Consider the following 12294-nt stretch of genomic DNA (forward strand, 5'->3'; position numbering starts at 1 on the left):
ACTTAGATGAAAGTTTGGAGGATGGATTAAAAGGGCAAGACTGGCAATAGTAATCAGACTCATTCAAAAGCTTTTTTAGAATCTGAAGGGGAGGTGATGTTGATCTAATTTAGGGAAGAGATTGCAGAAGAGTCAAATTCCACAGATATTACTAGGGTGGTATCACGGAGACCGAGAGATGGCTTGAATATGAGCTGAGGAAGAGGATGGCTTCCAAGGCCAATCTGAGGTTCCTGACTTGAGAAAGTAGCAGGACAGTGGGTTTTTTTTTTTGTTTTTTTTTTTTTTTTTTAGGACAGTGGTTTGAGTCCCAGGGTTTGTCCTTAGCTGGTAGTGGAACCTTGGATAAGCCACTTCTCTTCTCAGATTTTTAGTTTTCCCATTAGTTGAAGGGAACAACCCCTAGTCATCAACTTTGCCTGCTTGTGGTGGTTGGGAATCCACTGATAAAATCTATGTGAAAAGTAGCATCCTATATTCTTTCCATGACCCTAAAAATCCTGGCAGAAGCGAAGTATGTCCTTACCCTGGTTATCTTTATAATTTGGACTCTTTGTATATAGACTTCCTCCCTTATCTACAATTCTAAGCACTTGGTCTCCCAGGAACTGATGAGGCCTCACTGAGGACCTCCTTGTGGATTCTCAGATTGACTTTTGCTGAAAACAATGATATCATTGAGTGGGTGGAGCTGAGTCAGACTCCTCAGCCAGTTTAAGGAGAATTGGGGTCTTTATGACTTCTGTACTTATGGCTGTCATCCAGGCCCCTCCATAGCACCCATGTGCCCCACTGCCCCCTTTTCCTGCTCCTTCCACCCCTGAGGTTATGATTTTGCAGAAAACTGGCAGCCCCCATGTTTTCTTCTCTTGCATCAGTCTCCCTGGAGAGAGATCCAGATGGGCCACGGGGTAGAATGGCTGTATTATATCAGGCGTGGTTTCTCTTTCCAAGTCCCCCTTCCCGGGAAAGGAAGGACAAGTCATGGGAAGGGATTCCCTTGGAGGAAGACTGAAGTGCTAGAGAAAGAGGGAATCTAAGTGTTGGGAGAGATGTTAGACTCCTTGTATGCTAAAAGCTCTTTATCTGGCTTTAATGCTGGACTGGGGGCTTCGGTAAGAATGCAAAGGTTAAACTGGCCTTTCATTTGTGTGATGACAGGAATATGGCTGTGGAAAAGGAGACTAGCAGTGTTGAGGATGGTGAGTCCCTGACCCCTAGGCAGCTCTTCTTGTCTCTGCTTTCCACACACCCACACTCGTGCACAGGCACCCCTCCTCCAAAGCTGTAGGCAGCTTGTTAAGGGAAACTGGGAGTTGATTGCTGCTCTGGTTTGCAGTAGTTCTAGCAAGGAAGGAAGTTTTTGGCCAGCCCAATAGGTTATAAAACAGAAACTTGGTTTCTAGGGACCAACTAGTAATACCTACCTTCTGTGTGGCCTGTTGGTGTTTTCAAAGTACTTTCACAGATGGCCTTGGAAAGAAAGAAAAATCAATTTATGACTATCTGTTCAAGTTCTCAGCTGTAACAAAAGAGATTAGCAGAGAAAAACAGAAGTTTATTAAGTGTATACATGGGAGGTACCCAGAGAAAAATAAATGACAGTTGGCAGTCAGGCTTCTGTAGCATCTTCAACAAAAGCCAATAAGTTTGTAGAGAAATGGTAGGAAAAAGGAAAGAGGTTTTAGGCTTCTAAAGGCAGGTATACAGTGGAAGTGAGAAATAGATTTAAAGGCCTAGATCTGATAGACAGAGTGCCTGATGAACTATGGAATGAGGTTCGTGACATTGTACAGGAGACAGGGATCAAGACCATCCCCATGGAAAAGACATGCAAAAAAGCAAAATGGCTGTCTGGGGAGTCTTACAAATAGCTGTGAAAAGGAGAGAGGCAATAGCAAAGGAGAAAAGGAAAGATATAAGCATCTGAATGCAGAGTTCCAAAGAATAGCAAGAAGAGATAAGAAAGCCTTCTTCAGCGATCAATGCAAAAAAATAGAAGAAAACAACAGAATGGGAAAGACTAGAGATCTCTTCAAGAAAATTAGAGATACCAAGGGAACATTTCATGCAAACATGGGCTTGATAAAGGACAGAAATGGTATGGACCTAACAGAGCAGAAGATATTAAGAAGAGGTGGCAAGAATACACGGAAGAACTGTACAAAACAGATCTTCACGACCCAGATAATTATGATGATGTGATCACTCATCTAGAGCCAGACATCCTGGAATGTGAAGTCAAGCAGGCCTTAGAAAGCATCACTACGAACAAAGCTAGTGGAGGTGATGGAATTCCAGTTGAGCTGTTTCAAATCCTTAAAGATGATGCTGTGAAAGTGCTGCATTCAAAATGCCAACAAATTTGGAAAACTCAGCAGTGGCCACAGGACTGGAAAAGGTCAGTTTTCATTCCAATCCCAAAGAAAGGCAATGCCAAAGAATGCTCAAACTACCGCACAATTGCACTCATCTCACAGGCTAGTAAAGTAATGCTCAAAATTCTCCAAGCCAGGCTTCAGCAATACGTGAACCGTGAACTTCCTGATGTTCAAGCTCGTTTTAGAAAAGGCAGAGGAACCAGAGATCAAATTGCCAACATCCGCTGGATCATGGAAAAAGCAAGAGAGTTCCAGAAAAACATCTATTTCTGCCTTATTGACTATGCCAAAGCCTTTGACTGTGTGGATCACAATAAACTGTGGAAAATTCTTCAAGAGATGGGAATACCAGACCACCTGATCTGCCTCTTGAGAAATCTGTATGCAGGCCAGGAGGCAACAGTTAGAACTGGAAATGGAACAACAGACTGGTTCCAAATAGGAAAAGGAGTACGTCAAGGCTATATATTGTCACCCTGCTTATTGAACTTCTATGCAGAGTACATCATGAGAAACGCTGGACTGGAAGAAACACAAGCTGGAATCAAGATTGCCGAGAGAAATCTCAATAACCTCAGATATACAGATGACACCACCCTTATTGCAGAAAGTGAAGAGGAGCTAAAAAGCCTCTTGATGAAAGTGAAAGTGGAGAGTGAAAAAGTTGGCTTAAAGCTCAACATTCAGAAAACGAAGATCATGGCATCCAGTCCCATCACTTCATGGGAAATAGACAGGGAAACAGTGGAAACAGTGTCGGACTTTATTTTTTGGGCTCCAAAATCACCGCAGATGGTGACTGCAGCCATGAAATTAAAAGATGCTTACTCCTTGGAAGAAAAGTTATGACCAACCTAGATAGCATATTTAAAAGCAGAGACATTACTTTGCCGACTAAGGTCCGCCTAGTCAAGGCTATGGTTTTTCTGGTAGTCATGTATGGATGTGAGAGTTGGACTGTGAAGAAGGCTGAGCACCGAAGAATTGATGCTTTTGAACTGTGGTGTTGGAGAAGACTCTTGAGAGTCCCTTGGACTGCAAGGAGATCCAACCAGTCCATTCTGAAGGAGATCAGTCCTGGTACTTCTTCGGAGGGAATGATGCTGGAGCTGAAACTCCAGTACTTTGGCCACCTCGTGCGAAGAGTTGACTCATTGGAAAAGACTCTGATGCTGGAAGGGATTGGGGGCAGTAGGAGAAAGTGACGACCGAGGATGAGATGGCTGGATGGCATCACTGACTCGATGGACATGAGTCTGAGTGAACTGCGGGAGTTGGTGATGGACAGGGAGGCCTGGCGTGCTGCGATTCATGGGGTCACAAAGAGTCGGACACAACTGAGCAACTGAACTGAACTGAACTGAAAGGCAGGTAACTGTGGGAAGGTAAATATTTGGGAACTGCATGATAGATAAAGGCTGGTTTGTAATGTTTGTTGTGTAGATTCCTCTGGTACCATCTCCAGGCTGATGGGGCCTAAAACTGTCTCTGCTGACTAGCTTTTGTCTTTCCTGGTAGAGGACCTTGGGCAACTGATGTCTTCTTTTTAGGCAAATGGAAGGTGGACAGGGACCTTTCCTTGTATCTGCTTCTTCTCAGTTGCCTTTGGCTCAAAATGATCCTTTCACTAAAGTTGCACATCCGGGGTGCTGTGATCTGCCACCCCTTCAGCCTCCTCTAATCCTCATGAGCGAGTTGCCACGTGGAGGGCAGGAAAGCAGTACTTGCCTCCTCCGCACCACCTAGCACAGTGCCTGGCACATGATTGGCCTCAGTACATATTTGTGGAATGGCTGTTCCAAAGAGGCCCTGCAAGTGCATGGCCTGAGGTTCTGAAGAGGTACCACATCTTGGCCAAGAATTCAGAGCAAATACATGATGAATTCAAGCGGGGAGGGACTTGGCCTTCCTGAGGTCGCGTGCCCTGTAGTTTGTACCACATTATGCTGCTTAATAAGCATTCATTGATGAGATTTCATGAACATCCTTCCTGTCTGCCGCCTGGCAGTGTCTGGATGGCCCAACCCTTGGATTATCTACTGCTGATGATTAGCTAACTTTATTTAGACTGATGAGTTTTGAAGCAAAATACAATTGTGTGATGTTGGTAGGTTGCTTTTGTTCTTTTTCAAATTCTACATTGGTAAGAGTAGAGGGTGGTGTGGGGAGAAGCACTGAACAGAGAACCTGATTACATATATAAAGATTTTTTTTGTTGCTGTCTGAAATTTATTCACAATCCCCCTCCTCTCCAAAAAACTGCTTTATGAGCAGGGTATGAGACAACAGAGTGAGGGAAAAGCTGAAGAAATAAGGCTTGAAAGGACAGGGTCCAGGAAGTTAGGTGGTCTCTTCTGGTGCCACCAATGGTGTGTCTCAGTTCCAGTCATTTTCACCAGGTGTCACTCATCTTGAAATTCAGTGAAATGAGACCTGATTGTCCTACTTTGTTACGACTAACTCCAGGTGACCCAACTCAGCATGCAGCAAGAGGGGAATATTTCTCTAAATGCAAACTTGGCAATGTTTTCCCAGGAAAATGGCAGAGATACTGGGCAGTCCAGGATGACACATGTCCACTGTGATCTAGGAAGACTTTTCAAGTTCAAACCTTCTTGACATGTGCATTTGCTGTGATTTGTCCTTTAGCATGCTGAAAAACACTGGGCAAGGTTTATCAAAGTTACTGGGATATTTAATCGAGCCTAAAAGGGACCAGGAACTCACATTTAGGGCAGGTTCGTTTGTGGTCTTCGCTTTTTGTTTGTTTGCTTTTATTCATGGGATGGCCTATCTACTCCCTTTTTCTAAGCATATTTTCAGAGGTCCTGTGGTCTTAGAGGTTTCTTTTCTTCACTTGCCCCGTGTCTTATCCCCAAAGTTTACTATATAGTTTAACCATTGCCTCCTGCATTGACTCTTCCCTTTGGGTTAATCTGATAACTGTGGTTATTTACCAGAAACTGTTTGCTAATGCACTAGGCACTTTTTTTTTTTTTTTAGCTTTCTCATTTCCCCGAACTCTTCTTATCCAGTTCCCTAAGTGCCTATATGGGTACTTTACAGGACACTGCAAAACAAACTTATAAACTCCTCTTGGGTGAGCCATTCTGCAGGCCTCTTAGGTCCCTGACAGTTAAGCATCCCCACTCCAAGAGGTCAGCCCTGTTTGCACAGACAGGTTATTCATCGTGGAGGCAGCCAAGAGTGAGGCCTGAAGAGGATTAAATGAAGGCCCTGCTGACCAAAGGAGTAAACAGTGCTCATCCAAACATCCTTTGGTCAACAACACAAAAGCCAAACACAGGACCAGGAGCTGGTCGGAAGGGTGCAGGTCTTGTAGGAACTGGGAGAAGATGTAATGAGATTCGATCTGTGAAAAACAGTGTTGATTTAATGCATTGTTTGGACACTTCATTAATAGAAGGAAAGACAACATGCTTTGGCTTTGCGCCAGGCTTGTGGGGGCACCATCTTGCTTTGTGGCACTGCTCCTGGAGCTGGCCCTCTGGCAGCCACGATGCTTGATCCAAGTGAGTGAGTGCAGTAGAGGAGATCTCCTACTCTTTACATCAGAAGAAACACCTCTGCCCAAGGAGTGCCTCTGCCTGTGGGCCCCTTATTTGGCTTTAGATCCTTGCCTTTGGCATGTTGCTTTGTTTCCATTCCTTTAGAGTCAGAGGTGAAATGAGCATGGCTTTGGAAGTCTTGGTTCTGAAACAGATTGAGCTCTCTCCTCCCCTTTTCTTTCTTGCTCTTTGAAAACAAAAGACCACAAAACACTACTTACTGAATCTGTTATTTTGTCCCAAATATGGACACTGGCCATTATACTAGAATGTCACTCTCTGCTTTTCAAAAGCTCTTCCCAGTGTGTGCCTGTCCTGGGTATCACCATTTCCATTTGAGAGAAAGGGAAACTGAGGCTGAGGAGCTTGTGACATGCTTAGTATTGCCTCTCTGGTTAAAAAAATATGAATATAGAAATTTCCAAACATACCCAAAGGGAGAGAGACTAGTATTATTAAAACCTCAGAAACCCATTGTCTTGGTTTGAAAATTACCTAGTTTTACCCCATGTGCCCATAGATGTGTGTGTGCACTCAGTCGCTTAATTGTGTTTGACTCTTGTGACCTCATGGACTGTAGCCCACCAGGCTCCTCTGTCCAGGCAAGAATTCCGAAGGGGGTTGCCCTTTCCTTCTCTAGATCTTCCTAATCCAGGGACTGAACCCAGGTCTCTTGCATGTCCTGCATTGGCAGGCGAATTCTTTACCAACCGCACCACCTGGGAAGCCCACATGCACATAGCTAGTCCTGGAGAAAATGTTCGCAATGATATTTGTAGAAACAAATACTTTATACTTTACAAAGAGTTCTTTTGCTTTTGTTCATTTTATTTAGCAGATATTCATAGATACTTTTCTAACTTTGTATAACAATTCTATGAAGTAGATTCTATTATTTCCCCCATTTTATAGATAAGAAAACTGAGACTCAGAGAGGCTAACTAATTTGTCCAAATTCACAGAACTTAAAAATGTCATAGCTAGTATTTTGAATGTATTTTCTCATTTGATCCTCTCAGTGGGGCTATGAGATCATAATTATCACATTGTTTATTTGCAGTCTAGGAAACAGAATTTAGGTGGCTCAAGTGAAAACAGTTCTTTTTTTCACTAGTGAGCTTTTGTGTAAGTTTTATTTAATTAATGAGGGAACCAACAAAATTATAAAACTGGTATAAAAACTGGATAGATAAGGGAAACATATATAGGTGTACGTGTATATACACATTTATATTTCAATAGTGGACAGAGAATGCTGAGATAACATTGCTAAATTACATATAAAATTGGTTCCTATCCTAGGGGCAATAAAATCATAACCTTGAGGGTTATCTTTTCTGTTAGGTGGAAATCCTTTGCATCGATGTTGTATCTTATAAAGTTTTTACAAGTTAACATCTACTCTTACAGGGTGTTACAAGAGCTGCCTTAATTAATTGTAAATAGTCTTTCAAAGCTACATTTCCCCCGACGGAGTCCAAAGAACCTCAGTCAGGCTTCTCAGAGTCTGCAGTTTGTCAGTGCTCTTGTATAACGTTGAAAGGCACCACTGTGACCTTTTGCCTGATTTTCAGGGTTTGAAATGACAGCTGGAGAGTGCAACTGGTACTGAAACCAGCCCTGTCTGGGCCCTGGACTTGCCGTCTAGGTTGAGCTGGTGTCACCTTTAGATTTTGAGAGGGTGCTTTAGGAGGCTAGAAATGAGAAAAAGAATTAAGAATGTTAAAATTGGTATAATGGAGTAGAATTCCCACAGCCTGAAAAAGCATCACCTGGAAAAACTATTAAAAATATAGATTTCTGAGTCCTTCTCTAGAGACTTAAATTCTCAGTGGGGCCTGGGGTTTTATATTTTTCCACAGCATTTCCGGGTATGATGTTACTGTGGCGAGTCCCGTAATGACGGCGTTAGGAATATGAGTGAGAAATGAAAAAGCCTGTGTTACCAGCTCCACAGGTAGATGGGGTGAGGGAGCAGCTCCCCCGGAGAGGAGGAGAGGGACCAGCACAGCTTACCTCCCAAGCACTACCAGTGTATAAGTGCCCCAATACTCCTGAAAGAGCCAGATATGAAACAAGACCTGGGAGAAGGAGGTGTCAGTAAAAATAGCCACTGGGATGAGCAGACTCATGTCTGTTTATGCTGAGCTTGTCTGGGTAGGTTGTTTTTCAAGGTAGTTTGGAAATTGTTATCACTTGTCTTCACTGATTTGCTTATCTGTAGTAGCAGGGTAGGGGGATTGAACTCAGGAAGATGTTTTGCAAATTTGTTTTAGTCCTGTCACTTCTCTTTCCCCAGAAGGAGTTTTAGAGAAACTTATTTCTCCAAGTTTCTAAGAAGTTTCTTAGAAGTTTCTAAGAAGCATTTGAAATTGGTCTGACAAGTCCATAGCCTTTAAGGGCTTCCCTGGTGGCTCGGTGATAAAGAATCTGCCTGCCAAGCAGGCGATGTGAGAGTCTGATCCCTTGGTGGGGAAGATCCCCTGGAGAAGGCTCTCCACTCCAGTATTCTCGCTGGGAGAATCCCAAGGAGAGAATCCCATAGACAGAGGAGGCTGGCGGGCTGCAGTCCATAGGGTTGCAAAGAGTCTATACAATTTAGCGATTTAGTTATTGTTTAATAACATATAATCATTAAAGGGACAGTTCTGGATTTGAGGCCTGTGAGCCTTGGAAAAGGTGAGTCAGGGCTGTTGCAACTGCAGCGTGTTTGGGGTCTGGCTGAGTGTACAGTTTCCAGGCCACCATGAGCCATTCTGTTGTCCTGCTCTGAAGAGTGACCTTACATTTTATGTCCAGTAGTTGGAAGACAGTTTATTTTCCCAGTTGGATTTCAGAAGACGCAAAGAGTCAGGAGATTGCTTGAGGACTTTGGGGCCAGGGCAGCCAGGGTTTCTCCCAAAGTGTGAGCACTGCAGTGAGCCTTGGGATGGTGTGTGATCTCTGCCTGCCGATGGGCTTGTGAGCCCTGAGGGCACGGGTGGGAGGCACTTCTTCAGAAACTGCTTTTCCGTCAAAGCCAGAAAAAGGAGGGGGCGGGGTGGGAAATCTTGGGCAGTCCTTCTCTCTTCCTGGATGCACATCACTCACAACTGTTTCCTGAAAAACCTAATACACTCCAGTGGTGAGAGACGGCTTCCTGCAGATCTGCTGAGCCAGGCCCTTGTCAGAGAGGAGATGAGAACAAGATGTGGTTGGAGAAGGGACGGCTGGGCTGAGCTGGGCCGCTCAGGGGCTCTGCGGCCCCGTCTCTGAGGGGATCGTCTTTGGTGCTTAGAGCAGTGCCAAGGCACCACCTGGGCATGGGGGCATAGATGAGCCTAGCTTGGGGGCACTGGGGAGCATTTAAAAGCAGCGTTTTATGAATCAGTACAATTGCACAGATGGTAGTGATGAAACGTGACTCATCCTTTTGCTAATAGAAGGAAGGATGACCTTCCTGACTAATATTGCAACCCCATTTGGGGAAAGGATTATTGAGAAAAAAAGCAACTGAAATAGCCCTGAAGTCCTTACATGTCCATCCTCTTTATCTTGCCCTGTGTTTTGCTATCCCTTTTCTCTTCTCTGCAGATATTCTCACATCTAAGAGCCAGGAGCCTCCTTTTTGTGGCATCACATGTTCTCAAAACTGCTGTCATCACCATGAAATTGTTCCTTGGACTACTGCTGACAATGTTTTCATTTTATGCTTCTGCTTTCTAATATGCTTTTTCCTTCCTTGGAGAAGGAAATGGCAACCCACTGCAGTAATCTTGCCTGGAGAATTCTATAGACAGAGGAGCCTGGCAGGCTACAGTCCATGGGGTTGCAAAGAGTCAGGCATGACTGAGCAACTATCACTCAGCTATCACTTCTAATAGAGACAGAGCAGACAGCTCCTTAAAAAGTGGTCTGGTCTAACAGACTTGGCTTTGAAACCTGCCTCTGATGCTGTGCTGTGACAGCTTGGACAAATTACAGGTCTTGAGGTCACAGTGTCCTCATAGGTGTGTTGTGAAGGTGGAATGATTTCACACTTAAATAAATACACGTGAGCTATTTTGATGGCAACTTTTTGGGGTTTCTTTAGCTCAGAAAGATACAGGGTGCGATGGATGCAGAAAGGTGAGACAGGTGGATATTTCTGAAGTTTGCCTTAAAAATATGTTGCGAACTTGCGGTCTAGGGTGGTGGTTCTGCATGAGAATCATTCAAAGAGTTATTACAACAGATGTCTGGGCTCCAGTATCAGTTTCTGTGTTCTTCAGGCCATCTGGGATGAGGCCGGGCAGTCTGCATCGTTTTTTGTTTTGTTTCTAACAATCTGCATTTTAAACTAGTTCCTAGGTGATGCTGATGCTGCTGATCCTGAAAAGGGCAGTTAGGTGGAAGAATTGTTTCATGTAGACTCAGAAGACAGAATGAGGCCGGTGGGTACAGATTACAGAGAAAGGTAGCTTTTGGTTCAGTGTAACAACTTTCTCTAACTACCGTATGTGGTCAGGAATGGAGTGGGTGGTCCGGAGATGTCCAGTGCAGGATGGCCATTTGGCAGATTCCTACACGAGGTACAGGATTCATTTGTTCGTTCATTTATCCATTCATCCACTTTTTCACAGAATAAACCTGCCTGGTGCTAGGAGCTGAGCAGAAGCCTTGAACAAGGCAGCCATGTGCTCCCTGTTCTCAAGGAACACATAGTCTAGCCAGTTTGGCTTAATGATTCTTGACGTCTCTCTCAATGCTGAGGCTCTGAGTGACAGAGGCAGAACCTCAGAACAAGAAGGTGTAGAATGATGCTCACCCTTCTGAGGACATGTGGCTGAGAACTGACAAGAATTTGGACTCCTCTGAGGTTGTCTGGATTGCTCTCTTTTTTGGATCATCCTGGTGTTACTAGATGAATATTCCACCCCACCCCTCAACTCCCAAGACGTTGAAGAGGCTGAGGATGTGGTTCCAAGAGTGCACTTTGTGGGAATATTCACATCTGGCACCCGGGATGAACCATTATATTCTGAGCTCCTGACTGACCATCCATTATGCAGTCTGTAAAGTAGACCACAGAAATGGGCTGCAGGAATGAGCTCATTGTTTTCTCGCCTCTTTCAAGTGATATACTGGGGAGTTTATGGCTGGGGGGAGTTGGAAGGAAATAGGTAAATTCCGCCAGTTTTTCTTGGTTCTTCCCATCACAATCCCTGTTGAAAGCAATTGTGATAATCACTAATGTTTCCTGAGCTCCACTCTGAGCCAGGCCTGATTTTAAGTTCTTTTCATGCATTATGTCATTTTACTCTGATGACAACTCTGTTGAGCGGAAGGGTTTTTGCAGAAGAGGAAACAGAGGTTCAGAGAGGTAAAGTAACTCCCTTCTGGCTATAGAGATAGTAAATGTCAGAGCAGGGGCTGAAGCTTAGTCTCTCAGATTCCACAGCATGCCCTAAGCTCCTAGCATGCTCAGTGACTACCTCCTTCACTCACTCATTCATTCATTCAGTAGTTAACACATCCTTCCTTTGAGTAAATGTTAAGCATCAGTATATACTGGTGAGCAAACAGCTTGGCCGCTGTCCTCCTGGGGCTTAGAGTTTATCTCCTTCAGACAAATGAGTGACTCTTCCCTTAGATCCTTGGCTGGTTAGATGTTAAGGAGAAAGAGGAAGAAAGAATCTGGCAATTTAGCTACTGACCCAAACTTGCCATGTAAGTTGGAGTTTCTCTACACAAACTAGGTTTTCTGCTTTGCTTTGTTTTTACATCTCCCTGTTGGGTTTCTTTTCTTCTTGTTCAGGGCTGGATGTTGAAGGGCTTGATATCGTGCAGGAGAAGATCTTTGTGGCATTTGCCTTCTGACTGTGCTCTGGGGGCGGAGGGGAATCTGAGAGTCTGGAGTCCCAGAACTTAGAGCTGGAAGTGACTCTGGAGTGACCCTAGAAACCCTCTTCAGTGACCCTGTCTTGTGGGAAATGTCACCTCTTACAAAACCAGGGTGGTCCCTGAGGATTCCTTTGGCTTTCTGCGCTGGCACCAGCTTGTATTTTTTTCTTTTTTTAAAAGGCAGTTTCAAATTAGATTTTCCGTTTTCAAAATAAACACATGATAATTATTTTTTTTTAATCAGCCAGTTTTTCAGAAATATACAGCTTACATTGTGAACATCTTCTGTAGTCCCCTGAGATCACTACCACTACCGACAGGCATGTCCTTCTCCAGCTATTGTCAATGCCTGCCCTAGTGTATACTGCTATTACTTTTCCATTTAAAGGGATTTAAAAAGTACATACTTTCCTGAAATTTTTCATCTGACTCCATTTTAAACATCTTTCCGTAGTAAAAGATAGAGATCCACTTAATTCTTT

General features: G+C 44.0%; 1 protein-coding gene across 1 annotated transcript in view; it reads left to right on the plus strand.

Moving 5' to 3' along the window:
- ADAM19 (ADAM metallopeptidase domain 19) overlaps positions 1–12294 on the plus strand; it is a 94388-nt gene that overhangs the window by 27493 nt on the left and 54601 nt on the right. The gene's annotated exons all lie outside the window — the stretch shown is intronic.

The sequence above is a fragment of the Capra hircus genome, chromosome 7 (genome assembly GCF_001704415.2).
Source record: "Capra hircus breed San Clemente chromosome 7, ASM170441v1, whole genome shotgun sequence".
Lineage (NCBI taxonomy): Eukaryota > Metazoa > Chordata > Mammalia > Artiodactyla > Bovidae > Capra > Capra hircus.